This window comes from Lactuca saligna, chromosome 9 (assembly GCF_052625555.1).
Source record: "Lactuca saligna cultivar CGN05327 chromosome 9, ASM5262555v1, whole genome shotgun sequence".
Classification (NCBI taxonomy): Eukaryota; Viridiplantae; Streptophyta; class Magnoliopsida; order Asterales; family Asteraceae; genus Lactuca; species Lactuca saligna.
In genome coordinates this window covers 130,049,609-130,068,951 of record NC_136425.1, presented here as the reverse complement: position 1 = coordinate 130,068,951, position 19,343 = coordinate 130,049,609, and positions in this window count along the sequence as shown.

Here is a 19,343-nt window from a genome sequence, read left to right as displayed (position 1 = left end):
GGCTTTTCTAGCAGTGAAGATGAATCTTGTGTTTATGTCAAGGCTAGTGGGAGTATAGTTAGCTTTTTGGTATTGTATGTGGATGACATGCTACTCATAGGAAACGACATCCCAACCCTGCAGGAAGTAAAGTCTTGGCTTGGGAAGTGTTTCGCTATGAAGGACCTTGGTGAAGCTGCCTATATCCTAGGGATAAGGATTTTGAGAAACAGGAGTAAAAGACTAATTAGACTTAGTCAAAGCACCTATGTGGATAAAGTGTTGAAAAGATTCAACATGCATAACTCCAAGAAAGGTGAGTTACCCATTCAGAGTAACGCTAGATTAAGTAAGACACAAAGCCCTAGTACTGAGGCTGAGATAGCAGAAATGAGTCGACTACCTTACGCTTCAGCTGTAGGATCGATCATGTATGCTATCACGTGTACTCGACCTGACGTAGCCTTTGCTTTGAGCATGGTTAGCAGGTATCAGGGGAACCCTAGCAAGGAACACTGGACTGCGGTAAAGAATATCCTCAAGTACCTGCGAAGAACTAAGGACTGGGTCCTTACCTTCGGTGGGAGTGATGACTTCAGAGTTGTAGGGTATAGTGATGCTAGCTTCCAGACTGATAGGGATAATTTCCGCTCTCAGTTGGGCTGGGTCTTCACCTTAAACGGAGGAGCAATCAGTTGGAAGAGTTCAAAGCAAGAGACAGTGGCTGATTCCACTTGTGAATCAGAGTATATAGCAGCAAGCGAGGCAGCAAAGGAGGCTATATGGCTAAAGAACTTCATCGGAGACCTTGGAGTTGTACCAGCTATAAAAGAGCCAATGGAGATTTTCTGTGACAGCAATAGTGCGGTTGCCTTAGCCAAGGAACCAAGAGATCATGGGAGATCCAGACACATTGACAGAAAATATCACTTCATCCGACATTGAATAGAAGAAGGAATCCTCGTGGCAAAGAGGGTATCATCGGATGAGAACCCAAAAGATCCCCTTACGAAGGGACTGAGTAGGGTTAAGCATCTCCAGCATGCTCGGATCAAAGGGTTGAAGGATGATATAAGTTTTAGTAGTTAGATAAATTATGAAATGTGTAAAGTGTAATTGACATTAGATGATGAATAAAAGGTGTTTTATTTATGAGTAAAGTGTTGCTATCTCTTGTCGATCGTTTACTATATTTCTTTTGCATGTTTTGACTTCCAGAATAATTATGTTTGGTATATCATATTATTCAAACCTCCACAGTCGGTCATATGTAGGAAGTAGGTATGAATCAAGACTGTCATGATTGGTTGCAGAGGTCTAAGGTGTTGGACATGGCTACAACAATCATGAGTGCTCATAAGTTCTGAGCATTGGACTCAACCCACGCTCACTAGAATCACTTCATGGAATTTTATCTCGAGTGATCATGAGACGGTAATATCATATAAGTCTTCAAACCTAGAGATATGATTTGTTACTTACGAGTTGATTATGCATTGATTGTACGAAAACACATTGGTAACTCGATGTTATAAAACGTGCCTTTGTGTATAATTCAATGAGTGGTAGAACAAACATATGAGTCGAAGTTTCTCTGTTCCTTCTAGGATTAGAAGCTGATATCTAGGCCCCTCGATGATTGTGTTTTGATCTATGTACTGGGCCCGGTCAGAACTAAATTGATGTGTTTAGTTAAGTTCTATGTCAAACAAATCGAAAATCGGGAAACAAATGCTGGACAATAAGTAAGACCATGTTCCATGTATTTGTCCGGCTGATATCTTGAGCAGAGGATTATATGATCACTTATCTAAAATGGCGCGTTCTAGTTCAACAGAGTTTAAAGAGCTACGATTTCTGGACGGTTCCTGAAGTCATACTTGCAACAATAGTTATTAGACTTATCCAAGTGGGAGACTATTGGATATAGTGTCTGAGTCCATAACTATATTTGGTATGTACTTGACCCGACCCGGCATGGTCCATTTGGGTTGCACTTCACCCGAACAATTTATGGATAATATTTGAGAATAGTACAAGTTATGATTTATTAATATATTATAAGTTCTAATATATTAATATAAGATCATATTATTTGATTAGTATTGATCTATAATTAATCTAGGATTAATTTAGAGATCAAAGATATTACTAATTAAATATGGGCTTCTATAGTTATATAGTGTGGGCTAATGCGTATTTGGAATGGGCTAGGCTTGCATGGAAAAGTCCATGGATACTCCATGGAGCTTTAACCCATGGATCTCATGGAAATGAAGAGACATGGGTATTACGGTTTACATGGATGTAACCCTAATCCACCACACTATATAAAGGAGGCTTTGGTTCTTGTAATCATACTAGTTGACACTTGTAGAGGTGAGGGCCGATTTCAAGATAGTAGTGAATATTCTCTCAAAGTTCCAAGTTTGTGGTGATTTGTGATTTCCATTTGAAGCATTCACACTATTGGTACTAGGCTCTAAAACTCCAAGCAATCAACTACTACTACAAGGTAAGTATTTCTACTAGCTTTATTTGATTCATGTTCCCCATGCCATGCTAGTTAGGATATGAACCTTGGAAAAATAATTATTTGCATGTATCTTAGACAAACATAGATCCAAGGTTTATTAGGGTTGCATGTACACTTAGGAAGTGTTAGAATGCTCAAAACCCATCAGCTTAGACCCCTTAGTATAGCGAGGATAACTCACCTCGCAACTGACATCAGAAACTAGAAAGCTTCAACTCCCGGATCACCAACACAAACTTCACTACCTATAAATACCATAAAACCCTTTTTCATAAGTTTCCAAATTATCAGAATACCCTCAGTAGTCAACCGGTCAACTCTTGGTCAAAGTCAACGCCCACAGTCAAAGTCAACCGTCCATGTTGACTTGAGTCGTTGAGTGCAGTTCACCAACTCATTGAGTCCTTCCTGAACTCGAGAAGTCGTGAAATCCTTTATTGGCTCATTGAGTTTTCCTTTAACTCACCTAGCTCATACGTTCCCAAGAATCGGGAGAACCCTAGTCGACTCGCCGAGTTCAAGGAAAACTTCAACGGACTCGCCGAGTTGTTTATCCAAGTCGTCGAGTTCACGACCATCTTCATCAGGCTCGCCGAGTTTTTCATCCAACTCGCTGAGTCCTCGCAGACCTTCATCCATGAAGACGCTTTTTAACCCATGGTAAGGCTCTAGATTACATATTCAATCTTCTAAGGCATGTTTATCACGTAAAGTTGCAAACTTTACGCACATGCAAGGTTCTAAAGGCCCTAAATGACCAATATATGCTTCCAATGGAGCTTTACATCTTGGGAGAGTCTCATTCTTGCACAAGCTGGAAACTTTATGTACTAAGAAGCCCAAAGGAGCTCAACTCTGAAGTTACAACTTCAAATCTGGGATTGCAAAGAAGAATAGCTTCCAATCATACTATGAAAACCCTAGAATTTGGCCAAAGAGGGTATCTAGAATGAATGAGGTTAGGGTAACAATTTATCCCTTCTAGAAGATGCTAACTACAATGGATCTCTGGTCCTTCAAGCTCCTTGCTTCTGAATACTTGATCTCTAAGGTCTTTTCTCCAAGAAAATCCTCCTCCAAGCTTAAGAATGCACAAAATGAGCTCACACACACGATTAGGGCTGTAAAGGGACAAGAAGCAGTGAAGGGGAAGCTGGGGATGGCCAATGATCCTTTAAATAAGGTGAAATACCCCGAAATTAAGGGTTTCATTTGCTAGCTCCTACTCGTCGAGTCCCTTTATGGACTCATCGAGTAGACCCGTAAATGCGCGATCCCACTTCGCTGCTACTCGACGAGTAGAGCAACCAACTCGTCGAGTAGATCTTTCAACCAAATAAAATTTCATTTAATTTGATACCTGAGAATAGGGGTTTTACAGATGTTATAAAACGTATTGTTGTGTGTGATTAGATGAGTGAATAGTGCAAGCATTTGAGTCGAAATTTATCAGTTCCTTTTACCCTAAACAAGAAAAAGCGACATATGTGGGCCCCTCGATGATTTGATGATGGCATCTAAAGTGCTTGGCCAATCCTGGACTCAATTGATGTGTTCAATTAGTAGTCTGATTTAAGTCGTCATAAATTAGAAATCGGGAAACAAATCTTGGACAGAGAAAGTGATTATAATCCATGTTTCATGTCCATACGATATCTTGTACAACGGAGGAATATTTGATCACTTATCTAATTAAGGACATGTCACTCACTAGGTCAAAGTTCGACAACGGCTTTTGGCAGCTACAATTTGCTGATCAATTTGGTAGTTGTACATGGTGTTATAGTTATCACACTTATCCTAGTGGGAGACTATTGGATTAAATGTCTAAGCCCATAACTATAATTGGTATAAACTTTTATTGATAATAGCAATGTCCTTTTAGGTTTCCTTCAAACCTGGCAATTGAATAGGATAACTGTTGGAGGGAGAAGAATGATTTATTAATTTATTACTTGGTTAATAAATTAATTAGAAATAAAAATAAATGATGTATTAATGTATTATGGAAATAATATAGTAATTAGAAATCATACTATTTAATTAATATTTAATTAGAAGTTAATTTGGAATTAATTTTGGGATTAAAGGAATTAATTGAAACTGTAGTGACTAAAGGTGATAATGTTCAATAGTTGAGCAGTGGGTAATTCTAGAACCTCCCTAAACGGGGTGAACGAATTCTAGGGTGTTCCTAGGGTTACATTTCTAAGGTTGCCTTGGATGCCTTAGGGAGGAAGTTAAGGGATTTTGGTTATCTAGGATACATCTACCTTATCCAACACTTTCCTAACACCTATATAAACCGTACTAAAGGTTAAATTTTGGCTAACCCTTGATTCTAAGTAACTTTGGCTGAAATTTTGGCTAACCCTTAATTCTCGAAGGATTTTCAAGCAAGGATTCAAGATTGTTTACAATACCAATCTTAAAGGTATGTAACTAAACCCTAATTTTCTGTGGATTTCAAAAATTATAGGAGCATACTAGGGTTTCTTCTTTGTGTTCAATGTTTGCATGTTCAACTAGAGAAAACTTATATCCAATCAATATAGGATATGTTGTTATGCTAAAAACCCTTCAAATATTAGTAGGTGTGAAAGGTAGTAGAGGCCTATTCTACTGGAAGCATAGGACTCGCACTTGGATCTGGAAAAGTCATAAGGTTCCCAAGAAGCTAGTACTTGATTCTGCTTTGTTCAAGTATGTCGTTACCATCGTTTCGGTAATGACTAAGAAGATGATTGTTGTTCTGACCCTAGTTGTAACAACGTAAATTTTCGACAAAATTTTTAAATTTCAAAACACATTGATTCTAATCAATAAAGCATAAAATTTCACAATGCCAATTCATCAAGACTCATGTTCAAAAGAAAAACTGTATATAATACTCCAGGATCCTCTAAATCATAAAACAATCTTCGGTGTGTGTACAATCAAGCCAGCGCCTTCTCGTGATCCTGAGAAGTATATGAAACACATAACATGGTAAGCACTAAGTTTAGTGAGTTCTCCAAAATACCATACACAACTCGTTAACCACTCGAGGCCATAACTCAATATGACCCTCCGTTCAATGTGTCTCAGTGGGACCCTCCGGTCCCAGCTCGATAAGCTCAATATAAATACTCGGCAGAAATCACAATCAAATAAGGCAGGATATCACAATGCACATAATATATCTCAGTTACACAAACTACCACTCATGGTAAAGTATAGTAAGAAGACTCACCTCGTACGTAAGCTAAGTGAATGAATACTTCTTGTACACAAATCACCAAATCTAGCCTCCGCCTAATCACATAAGATAATTGTATCTAATTAACTCTTTAAATCACACATTTACTATGTTCTCTCTCTCTCTCTGTGTCTTTATCTCTCTCTCTCTCTCTCTTGAAATGGGAAAAAGACCATTTTACCCCTCCATGGTTTCCCAAAGACATGGTTGACCAAACCCTAAGCCAAGAAAAGTCGAACTCGATTCAACAATCCATGTTGCCCCTACTCATCGAGTGCACCTATGAGACTCGACGAGTCTGCTCGCCATCCTCAGAATCACTCAAAAGCCCGGCTCAACTCGCCGAGTTGACCCGTCAACTCATCAAGTTGTTGCACGATCAAAACCATCGGGACAACCCTATCCGACTCGTCGAGTCAGCTCCTTGAAACGGCGAGTCCATTCAGACTCTTATCTCATTTAGTCATTTTCAAGGCCGAGAACCTTCCCAAACTCTAGATCTACACTCCTAAGGCTCATCTATCACGTAAAGTCATAGGCTTTACGTAAATGCATGGTATTTAGAGCTTAAAATGCCAAAAACAAAACTCTAAAAGTGTTTTCACTAAAGATTACTATTATGGTTGGATAAAGCAGGGACTTTTGGACTTTAGGGACCTCACGTGATCCAGATATAAAGTCCAAACCTCTCAATAAATATAAAACACTCAAGGTCCTCATATTTGGGTAGAGAAACCCTAGATTTCCAAAATCATGAGATCTATTCAAAATAATGTCTGATAAGACGAGTTCTCCACGAACTCCTGAATATTCCTCCTCAGAATGCTCACGTACAAGCTCATGCGTGCTTGCTTAGTCGCCACATGCTCATGGCAAAACAACGGCCTCTCGTGAAGCATTAGCATAATCACAGTCAACGACTCTGTCTTCTGTCTAAGAGACAGAAATTCATGGGCCAATCATTCCCTCTCCACCAGGGGAACATACTCATCTCGGAACATCGCAACAAACCTCTCCCAAGACATCGCAGCATCCTCTCCAGAAGTAAGACTGGCTGTCACAAACTTCCACAAATCCTTCGCTCCCAAAGAAGTTGGTTCAGCGTGAACCGCACCCTCAAATGCTCTGGGCATGAGCAAGTGTAGAAACATCCCTCAGTATTAGAGATCCATCTCATCGCAACAATCAGATCAGGAGTCCCATCAAACTCTGGTGCGTTCGTGTTGCTGAACTCCAGGTATAGGAACGAGTCACCCCATGTGGTATGGTAGCAGCGACAGCTGCGGTGGCTACAATAGCAGCCGCCTCGGAAACAACATTATATCGCTCATCAAACGTCTTGATCAATGTTGTCTTTATAGACCCAAACATCTCCGGAATAGCCTCTCGGATTGCTGCAGCTAGCTCATCATAAATCATCCTGCGAATCTCACCTTCGCACACTCAACTGCTCTCGGGGTTGTGGCGCATACCCACCATGATGTCTCTGAAACACAACACAAAATCATCAGAGACTCGCTCCAGCATACTCACACTCGACTACTCATCCCTACTTGTTACTTAACATCCTAAGGATTCTTACTTGGATTGCCTGCAGATCAAGTGCTTTCAGTAGTACAGGCCCAATACTACCTTCCACACCCCATCTGTAGTCACCCCATGTGACAACCCGAAACTTATCCCATTTCCTTTACGCGATTCCGTTAATAAAAATTCAAATTTGTTAACTTTTCCATCAAACTCTTTGGTTTATTAAAAATAATCTAGTTATATTTAATTAAATTATTTGCGAAGCGGAACCAAAAATGGCGTGGAAACCCGAAAATCTCGAGAAAACAACATTTTTGGTTTACAATGGGATTACAACCGTAAACTAGTTTACGGCCGTGAACTTGTTTACGACCGTAAACTAGTTTACGACTGTAAACATGTTTATGGTCAATGACGAGTGGACCCCTCACCTCACCACTATAAATACCATGCCTTCGACTTCATTAGGACGTTTCTAGCCACACTTTCTCCTCCTCTCTTTAAGAATCTTGAACCACAAACTCTAAAAACACATTCAAACACCGGACTGTAACAGCCTGGAATTTCAGGTATTGTTTTAAAACTATTTTTGGGGCATTTTAGGAGGGGACTCGGCGAGTTGGTGCCTGACTCGCCGAGTAGGACCACAGACTTGGTCGCAGATTCGCGACTGGACTCGATGAGTCCATTAGGGACTCGGCGAGTCGACGCTGTTCAGCAGAAACCCTAGCCGTTTGGTTTTGGATCGTTTATAACGCCTCTTAGGCCGTCATTGTTCGTTTTTGCTTACTGAGAAGAACCCTAGAACGATTGTGTGCATCTGGAACAAGGATTGAAGACCATTGTTGGGTTTGGAAGAGTTGTGTGCAAGGAAGAGGAAGGTTTAGCTAAAGGAACAGCAAGAGAATCACTTCTGAGGATTGGGGACACAGAAAGTGCATCAATCAGGTGATATCTCGGATTTCGTTCTTCTGTGATTGATGTGTATATGAAGTTAGGGTTTATAGAACCCATTTGATGATTAGAGGGATTATTATGTTGTTACCCAAGTGTTTATACCCCAGTAATAGGATGTTTAGAGGTCCAGATTGTCTCATGAGTGTGTATTTCGGGACCATACGTGTTACAGGAAGCAGTTGATCGACTGCATGGCATGGACTCACCGAGTCGGATGAGCAGACTCGGCGAGTAGCTTGAAGATTCACTGGGACTCGCCGAGTTGTTCTTCAGACTTGGCGAGTGGAGTCGGGGTGGCCCCGCGATTCTTCCACGAGGACCTCGTCGAGTCAAGAGGGATACTCGACGAGTAGAAGGGGAACAACCGGGAAATTTAGGGAGGACGTCTAGACTCGCCGAGTCGCCTTTGCACTCGACGAGTCCGGTCAAGTTGACCGTTGACCAGAGTTGACCTGCATGTAAATTCTTAGGGTCAGTTGTCTTGAATGATAAGAGTATTAATAAGGGTATACGGTATTGTAGGGAGCCTGCAGATCGGCGGATCGAGTGCGAGTAGTTTCAAGAGTTGATAGCTTACATTACCACGAGGTGAGTCTTCTCACTATACTGTACCCGGAAGGGTTTGACTGTGTGACCGGAAGGTCGGATATGTTATGTGTTATATATATGCTATAATTGGAAGGAATAGTTGCTATGCATGCTATGTATGTTTCTATGGGCCGGAAGGCAATGTATTATGTGACAGGAAGGTCAGGTATGATATATGATATATGTGATATATGTGTTAGAGTAATTGTATTATGTGTTATATATGTTTATGGGCCGGAAGGCAATCATGTTATGGGCCGGAAGGCAATTATCTTATGGGCCGGAAGGCAATTATCTTATGGGCCGGAAGGCGATTATCATATGGGCCGGAAGGCATTGTACTGTGGACCGGAAGGTCCGGGCCTAGAAAGGCGTATATGTGTAAGTGGTATACTGGGGAACTCACTAAGCATTTATGCTTACAAGTTGTTATGTATGTGTTTCAGGTACTAGCGAGGACCGTGGGAAGGCGCCGGCATGATGCATACACACTGCTGCTATTTGAGATCTTGGGGATTTTACATATGTATTTGTTTTGAAACATGAAATAAATATTATTGGTTGAATGAACTCACTTTATTTAAAATGAAAAATTTATTTGAAAATTTGCGTTGTTACAATTGGTATCAGAGCCTTGGTTTGAGGGATTCGGGTGTACCTTCGGGTGTAACTGAACTCAAACCGAGGATTTGAGGAAAAATCTTTTAAAAATAATAAATACATAAACTTTTATAAATGGTAAGGTGGTAAATAAGAATGACGCAGTGTGTACGATCAGCCAGCGCCCGAACGGTAAAGATCCCCAGAATACGTTACAATGTTATGTTATGCACTGAATTATGAATTGTTATGCATGCTAGAAGACTAGGTATACATGATAGGACTAGAATGGCCTGTTTTGTGATGCCTTAGTCTAGGGAGGTTGCTTGTATGAGATATTCGGTAGCGTGCAGGTAGATAGTGCATACGAGAAGTAGAGTACTCACTATTCGGGGTTTGGGGAGGAAGATTTGGGACGAATACTGACACGGTGTGGTCGGTGGTATTGGGCCCGTACTACCGAAGACACCGGGTCGGTGGAAGACCCAAGTAAGAATCCCTGGATATCGGAGACTGAGTAGGGTTGCGTTATCGAGTACAATTGTACTTGATGGAGTCTCTGATAATTTTATGTTGTATTTCAGACACATCATGGTTACGACACGCCACGGAGCGAGTTCGAGCAATATGAGTGACGAGGAGATTCGTCAGATGATTCAGGAGGAGGTAGCTACGGCGGTTCGGGCTGAGATCCCGGAGATGTTTGGGTCCATTAAGACCACCCTGATGGAGGAGTTTGAGGAGCGGTATGTCGCACTGACTGAAGCTGCAGTCGCTGCCGCTACCGCAGCTGTGGCTGCTGCTAGGCTGCAAGGGGGTGATTCGTTGCTATTCCGGGAATTCAGCAACACGAAACTCCCTGAGTTCGATGGGACGCAGGATCCGATTGCTGCAATGAGGTGGATCGCCGATACTGAGGGGTGCTTCTACACTTGTTCATGCCCGGAGCACCTGAGGGTACGGTTCGCCTTGAACCAGCTCCGTCTGGGAGCGAAGGATTGGTGGAAGTTCGTGACGGCGAACTTCACTCATGCGGAGATTTCAACGGTGACATGGGAGAGGTTTACTGAGATGTTCAGGGACGAGTACGTTCCCCCAGTGGAGAGGGAACGATTGATCCAAGAGTTCTTGACCCTTAAGCAGGGTACTGATTCCGTTGCGGTGGTTACACGGAAGTTTCATGAGAGGGCGATGTTCTGCCCCGAGTTGGTGTCTACAGAGCAGTCACGGATGAGCCGGTACTTGGGCGTGTTGAGGAGGGATATCCGGGATTTTGTGTCAAACTCCACCTATCGTACTTTCACTGAGCTTCAGGCGAATGCCAGGAAGCGCGAGATCGAGTTGGAGACCCAGGCCAGGGAGGAGGCCGAGTCTCGGCAGGTGGACCGGCGACCGGCTCAGTCTCAGCCGGCAGCCAAGCGGTTCAAGTCCGCTGATTCGAGGACGGGAGGTTCGAAGGGCCGCACTTGCGGAAAGTGCCGCAAGAGTCATGAGGGGGCGTGTAGAGCGGGTGGTTGCTACAAGTGTGGCAAGGAAGGACACATTGCCAGGGATTGTCCTAAGAGGTTTATGGTTTGCTTTCATTGCAACCAGACAAGCCATCGGAAGGCCGAGTGCCCGCAGCTTCGTCAGGGATCTACACCTACTACCAGGACTACCGAGACACGACCGGCGAAGGTCGAGGCCCCGAGGGCTCGCAGGAGAGCCTTTCAGCTGACTGCGGAGGAGGTCCGCGCTGCACCCGATGTTGTGGTAGGTATACTGTAATTCGCGTATTTATTTAAAGTTGAGATGTTATGCTTATGTTAATATATGTGTAGGTACTTTTATTGTGAAATCTATGCCTGCTCTTGTGTTATTTGATTCGGGTGCGAGTAGATCCTTTGTATCTTTAGCTTTTAGTCAGCATATCAGCATTAGTCGTGAACCGTTAAGTCGGCCTCTGAGCGTTTCTATAGCGGCCGAGAGGGTGGTTTGTGCTACAGAGGTTCTTCGGGAATGCGTGCTAGAGATTTTTGGGGTTGCGTTCCCGATTGACCTAATTCCTATTGCGATGGGTGATGTCTGTGTCATCGTGGGCATGGACTGGTTGAGCCGATTCAGCGCCGTCATCGACTGTGAGCGCCAGCTGGTGACTATACGAGACCCTAGTGGGGGAGTTCTTACGGTGTACGGCGAGGGTACCCGTTCGGGATTAGCTTTTTGTTCGGCCGCTAGGGCGAGGCAATGTCTACAGCAGGGATGTAAAGGTTTTGTGGCGTATGTGATGGATACGTGGGAGGCTTCCGAGAGACCGAGGACAGTGGAGGAGGTTCCAGTGGTGCGCGAGTTTCCAGATGTTTTTCCTGAGGATTTGCTGGGAGTACCTCCTGCGAGGCAAGTAGAGTTTGGTATCGATCTGGTTCCGGGGGCTGCGCCTATTGCGAAGGTGCCTTATCGTCTTGCACCTCCAGAGATGCAAGAGTTGTCCTCGCAACTCCAGGAGTTGCTGGGGAAGGGATTTATTCGGCCGAGTAGCTCGCCGTGGGGAGCACCGATTCTATTCGTCAAGAAGAAGGATGGTTCACACCGGATGTGTATTGATTACCGGGAGTTGAACAAGGTGACGGTCAAGAACCGCTATCCGTTACCGAGGATCGATGATCTATTCGATCAGTTGCAAGGGGCATCTTGGTTTTCCAAGATCGATCTGAGATCAGGGTACCATCAGGTAAGAGTGCGGGATGAGGACGTCCAGAAGACAGCATTCAGGACGCGGTATGGGCATTACGAGTTCGTGGTGATGCCTTTCGGGCTCACCAATGCCCCGACAGTGTTCATGGACCTCATGAACAGGGTATGCAGGCCGATGCTGGATCGGTCTGTGATTGTATTTATCGACGACATCCTAGTATATTCGCGAACTAGAGAGCAGCATGAGAGACATTTGAGGGAGGTCCTTGAAGTACTGAGGTCGGAGAAGCTATATGCAAAATTCTCCAAATGTGACTTCTGGTTGCGGGAGGTCCAATTTCTTGGACATGTTGTTAATCAGGCAGGGATATTGGTCGATCCGGCCAAGGTGGAAGCAGTGATGAGTTGGGAGGCACCGAAGTCACCTTCCGAGATCAGGAGTTTCCTTGGGTTGGCGGGGTACTATCGGAGATTTATTAGGGACTTCTCCAAGATCGCGGTACCGCTCACCAGATTGACCCGGAAGGGTGTTACATTCTCATGGGGACCCGAGCAGCAGACTTCCTTCGAGACACTTCGTCAGAGACTGTGCGAAGCCCCGGTATTAGCTCTCCCGGAAGGGATGGAGGATTTTGTCGTATATTGCGATGCGTCGATTTCGGGACTGGGTGCGGTGTTGATGCAGAGAGGTCATGTGATAGCTTATGCGTCGAGGCAGCTGAAGCCTCAGGAGGCGAGATATCCCACACATGACTTAGAGTTGGGGGCAGTGGTGTTCGCTCTCAAGATATGGCGTCACTACCTGTACGGGGTTCGTTGTACTATATACACGGACCATAAGAGTTTGAAGTATTTGATGGATCAACCCAACCTAAATATGCGTCAGAGGAGATGGTTGGACGTGGTTAAGGATTATGACTGTGAGATCCTATACCACCCAGGCAAGGCTAATGTGGTAGCCGATGCATTGAGTCGTAGAGCGGAGAGCACTCCATTGCGAGACGTATGTTTGAGACTGACAGTGATGACCCCGATATTGGATGCTATTCGTGGGGCGCAGGCCGAGGCTGTGAGATCCGAAATGCAGAAGAAAGAGAGAGTTGTTGGGTTAATTTTAGAGTTCTTTAAGGATGGACGAGGACTTTTGACATTTCAGGGTCGGATTTGGGTACCATTCGTGGGCGGTACGCGTACTATTTTGATGGAGGAGGCTCATAGATCGAAATTCTCGATCCATCCCGGTGCTACGAAGATGTATTTGGACTTGAGGAAGGAATATTGGTGGCCTTGTATGAAGAGAGACGTCGCATGGTTCGTTGAGAGGTGTTTGACCTGCCGTAGGGTTAAGGCCGAGCACCAGAGACCGCATGGTAAGTTGCAGCCCTTGGAGATTCCTGAGTGGAAGTGGGAACAAATTACGATGGATTTCATCACCAAATTGCCGAGAACTGCCAGAGGAGTCGATGCAATTTGGGTGATTATGGATAGGTTGACGAAGAGTGCACACTTCCTTGCCATTAGCGAGAGTTCATCAGCGGAGAAGTTGGCGGAGTTATACGTGAGAGAGATAGTATCTCGGCATGGAGTGCCGATCTCGATTGTTTCAGACCGTGATGTACGCTTCACTTCCAGGTTCTGGAAGAAATTCCATGAGGAGCTGGGTACTAAACTGCATTTTAGTACCGCATACCATCCCCAGACAGACGGTCAGAGCGAGCGGACGATTCAGACATTGGAAGACATGCTTAGAGCGTGTGTGTTAGACTTCGGGGGTAGCTGGGATGCGCATTTGCCTTTGGCTGAGTTTTCCTACAACAACAGCCATCATTCGAGCATTGGTATGCCACCTTTTGAGTTGTTGTATGGTAGGAGGTGTCGGACCCCCATTTGCTGGGGAGAGGTGGGTCAGAGAGTGATGGGCAGTACAGAGATCGTACTCCAGACGACAGAGCAGATTCAGCAGGTTAGGCAGAGATTATTGACCGCCCAAAGCCGACAGAAGAGTTATGCGGACAGACGCCGGTCCGAGCTGGAATTCCAGGTCGGCGACTTCGTTCTCCTGAAGGTTTCTCCTTGGAAGGGAGTGATCCGGTTCAGAAAGAGGGTCAAGTTGGGGCCCCGGTTCATAGGTCCATTTCGGGTAATTGCAAGGGTAGGTCGGGTAGCTTATCGGTTGGAGTTGCCAGCAGAGTTGGGACAGATTCACAATACCTTTCACGTATCACAGTTGAGGAACTGTATAGCCGATGAATCGGTGGTGGTTCCGTTAGAGGATATTCAGGTAGATGCAAGCCTGAATTACGCCGAGAGACCAGTAGCTATTAGGGATCGGAAGATCAAGGTTCTGCGGAACAAGGAAGTACCTCTGGTGTTGGTTCAGTGGCAACATCGGAAGGGATCGGAGATGACTTGGGAGCCGGAGCGTGAAATGCGGGAGCAACATCCGGAGTTATTCGCAGAGTGAGACTTCGAGGGCGAAGTCTAGTTCTAGTGGGGGAGAGTTGTAACAGCCCGAAATTTCAAGTATTGTTTTAAAACTATTTTTGGGGCATTTTAGGAGGGGACTCGGCGAGTTGGTGCCTGACTCGCCGAGTAGGACCACAGACTTGGTCGCAGATTCGTGACTGGACTCGACGAGTCCATTAGGGACTCGGCGAGTCGACGCTGTTCAGCAGAAACCCTAGCCGTTTGGTTTTGGATCGTTTATAACGCCTCTTAGGCCATCATTGTTCGTTTTTGCTTACTGGGAAGAACCCTAGAACGATTGTGTGCATCTGGAACAAGGATTGAAGACCATTGTTGGGTTTGGAAGAGTTGTGTGCAAGGAAGAGGAAGGTTTAGCTAAAGGAACAGCAAGAGAATCACTTCTGAGGATTGGGGACATAGAAAGTGCATCAATCAGGTGATATCTCGGATTTCGTTCTTCTGTGATTGATGTGTATATGAAGTTAGGGTTTATAGAACCCATTTGATGATTAGAGGGATTATTATGTTGTTACCCAAGTGTTTATACCCCAGTAATAGGATGTTTAGAGGTCCAGATAGTCTCATGAGTGTGTATTTCGGGACCATACGTGTTTCAGGAAGCAGTTGATCGACTGCATGGCATGGACTCACCGAGTCGGACGAGCAGACTCGGCGAGTAGCTTGAAGATTCACTGGGACTCGCCGAGTTGTTCTTCAGACTCGGCGAGTGGAGTCGGGGTGGCCCCGCGATTCTTCCACGAGGACCTCGTCGAGTCAAGAGGGATACTCGACGAGTAGAAGGGGAACAACCGGGAAATTTGGGGAGGACGTCTAGACTCGCCGAGTCGCCTTTGCACTCGACGAGTCCGGTCAAGTTGACCGTTGACCAGAGTTGACCTGCATGTAAATTCTTAGGGTCAGTTGTCTTGAATGATAAGAGTATTAATAAGGGTATACGGTATTGTAGGGAGCCTGCAGATCGGCGGATCGAGTGCGAGTAGTTTCAAGAGTTGATAGCTTACATTACCACGAGGTGAGTCTTCTCACTATACTGTACCCGGAAGGGTTTGACTGTGTGACCGGAAGGTCGGATATGTTATGTGTTATATATATGCTATAATTGGAAGGAATAGTTGCTATGCATGCTATGTATGTTTCTATGGGCCGGAAGGCAATGTATTATGTGACAGGAAGGTCAGGTATGATATATGATATATGTGATATATGTGTTAGAGTAATTGTATTATGTGTTATATATGTTTATGGGCCGGAAGGCAATCATGTTATGGGCCGGAAGGCAATTATCTTATGGGCCGGAAGGCAATTATCTTATGGGCTGGAAGGCGATTATCATATGGGCCGGAAGGCATTGTACTGTGGACCGGAAGGTCCGGGCCTGGAAAGGCGTATATGTGTAAGTGGTATACTGGGGAACTCACTAAGCATTTATGCTTACAAGTTGTTATGTATGTGTTTCAGGTACTAGCGAGGACCGTGGGAAGGCGCCGACATGATGCATACACATTGCTGCTATTTGAGATCTTGGGGATTTTACATATGTATTTGTTTTGAAACATGAAATAAATATTATTGGTTGAATGAACTCACTTTATTTAAAATGAAAAATTTAGTTGAAAATTTGCGTTGTTACACGGACAAACGTCGAAAAACACCGTTTGGAGCCCTTTAGAAAGCCTGGAATCACCTATCATGTCGAAAGCAACATCCAAACATCATTTTCCAAGTTTACGGTCCAGCCTTCAAAGACCGTAAACTCTGTTCTTGAGTTTATGGCCATAACTCGCCGAGTCTCCAAAAACAGTAAACGCTAGCTCGACCGTAAACTCGTGTTCACGGCCATAAACACCTTTTTGGTGGTACTTTTGGCTGAAAACCCATTTCTTCGATTCAAGCAAGTCTCGGTAACATTCCTCAACCAAATTCAAGTGTTTTCTGACACTTTATTTATCGAAATCGCTAATTTAGATACATATACGTATTTATTTGATAATAGGATTATGTTAAGTGTCGCGTGCAACAACTCAAGAATCTTCTTTTCAGTCAAGAACCCCACGCAACAACTGTGAGTTCATACCCCTACATTTTTCTGTATTTTTAAGGTTTTTAGGGGGGGGGGGGGGAATACAAGCTAAATATAAATGTTTTCTTATAAAGTAAACATAGATGTTTTCAGGATTACACATAAAACTTCTGCAAATTTCGTACTTTATATCCCTTTTGTACTATGTTGAACATAACAGACGTTTTCACTAAAATGGCATAGTTTTTACAGATACGCTATTCACTACGTTATACATGCAAACTATAATCAGTATAGTTTGGGATTTCTCTAAAAGCTTATCAAGCATAGAAACTTCTCTACTAAACGTATGCACTGAAACATAAACCGTTTACAGTTTATATCACTGTTTGATCATTATTTTCATAATTATACAACTCACATTATGTATAAATCACCGATAGTTTACCAACCAGGTTTTCTTCAGTAGTTTTATTTATACCAAATAGAACTAAACACACTATGCATACTGGTCGAGCGAGGGTTTTCAAAACCGAATCATTTCTGCTATGATTTTACATTTAAATAAGTATACTTCATGATTAGCTTTATCTAGTCACATGAAGTAGCATTTTGCATATCTCTACGATTTTCAAAACGCACATTCATGGTTGTATACGAAATCGATCACACTACGTTGTTCACTAAAGAAAATATCGAATTTTCTTGAAATTACATAATCATTTCGGCTCGCTCATCAATAAGTTTCCATTACAAATTACTGCTTATGAACTCACCAGTTGTATGCTGATATTTTTCAAACTGCTTGTATTCTCAGGAAATCAGTAGACAGGTACTTGCTGGATTTTTGAGGAACTAAAGCATTTAGAGTTTTTAAGTTTTTAATTTGCAAAACTATTGGATGTATTTCAAACTAAGTTTCAAAACAGATGTAAACGTTTTTACTTAAGTATTCACTGTAATGGTTGTGTTGCTATGATTGTTGTTATTCATTGGTTGTGATGCTATACATGACGTCGTCCGCCCCAAAACATTTCTGCCATCGGTTTCGGGGTGTGATAGATTAGTATCAAAGCCCAGGTTTATAGCGAACTAGTATACCGAACCTTACGTGGTATACAACTATAAGCACTAAGGGGCCTAAGTGCTCTACGCTAAAAGTATACTTTCAAAATATAAGTATTTTTATAAGAAGTATATGGGCATGCATACATAACACGATTCGTATCACTAGTAGAGCAGAACAAAAGTATTTGGATGCTGGAACGCTGCGGTTAAACCTGGGCAGTTATGTAATCACGCCTAGGATGAATATAGCTTGATCAACTATATTCAGCCGAGACATGACCAACATGTGTTTGGGCGTGATTGTGGTGCTACAGCAGGCCTAAAACTTACTAGAATTATCTCACATAAAATAATATAGGAGTATTTTCGCTAGAGCCAAACTTAGTACGCAGATTAACTCTAAGTATTGCTACCTCTCCTTCCTTAAGCGATAACTTACTTGTGTTAGTAACCTTTCTATGATTATCGCTCGGTAGAATACTTTCATTATCCGGATGAGATATATTTTGTTCTTTTATATATATCTCGAGGACTTACCATCCTCTTCTTCCTAATTGTTTTTAGAACAAGATGCCTTCCCAACCAAGACCAATCAGAAGGAACAACAACACTCCGCCACCACCACCACCCCCTCAGTTCGACCCTGTCATGTTCCAGGCAGCAGTTACCGATGCCGTGACTGCAGCAATGGCACAAGTAAACGCTGGCGGAGTTGGAGGTGGAACCAACCCCCAGAGATAAGATGGAAGTCATGGACATCAGAAAGAGTGTTCCTACAAGGACTTCATGAATGCGAAACCCAAGTCCTTCGACGAAATTAAGGCGTCATCGCCCTGACTCGATGGTTTGAGAAGATCGAATCCATCTTCGAAATCTGCATATGTTCTGAAGCAAACAAAGTGAAGTTCACCGCCTACACCTTCACCGACAGAGCCTTGACCTATTGGAATGGTCGAGTCAAAACCCTAACCCTACTAGTGGCTAATGGTATGGGTTGGGATAGACTGAAGGAGCTCATGCTCGTAGAGTACTGCGCAAGGGGCGAAGTGCAAAAGTTGGAGCATGAACTCTGGAACTTGAAGATGAAGGGTTCCGACATCTCTGCCTACACTGCTAGATTTTGTGACCTGGCGCTTCTCTGTCCTGGAATGGTCACCCCAGAAAGAAAGAAAATCGAGAGGTACATCTGGGGACTGACGCAACCCACCAAAGGAAATGTCTTGGCTGCTATGCCAACTACGTTTGAAAGCGCCAAGGATCTGGCACAGACTCTGATCGATCATGGAATCGATCTGGATGAAGTGACAACTATCCCTGGACCCCAAATGGATAGCAGTGGGAAGAAGAAGAAGTCTGGAAACAAGCGAAGGGGTCAGTCGTCATAGGAGCCCTCCAAGAAACAAAAAATAGTAGCAGTTCATGCTGCTCCTGCTCCTGCTGCTGTTCCAACCACCCAATCTCCTACCGGTGGTTATGCTGGAAAACTACCCCTGTACACCAAGGGTAACTTCCATCATCACGGGCCCTGCCGTGAGTTGATCTGCAACAACTGTGAGAAGAAGGGACAAACAGTTCGATACTGCAAGACACCGGCTCAACCAACTAACCAGGCTCCGGGAGCGGGCGCTGGTCAAACTTGTTATGGATGTGGAGAGGCTGGACACTTT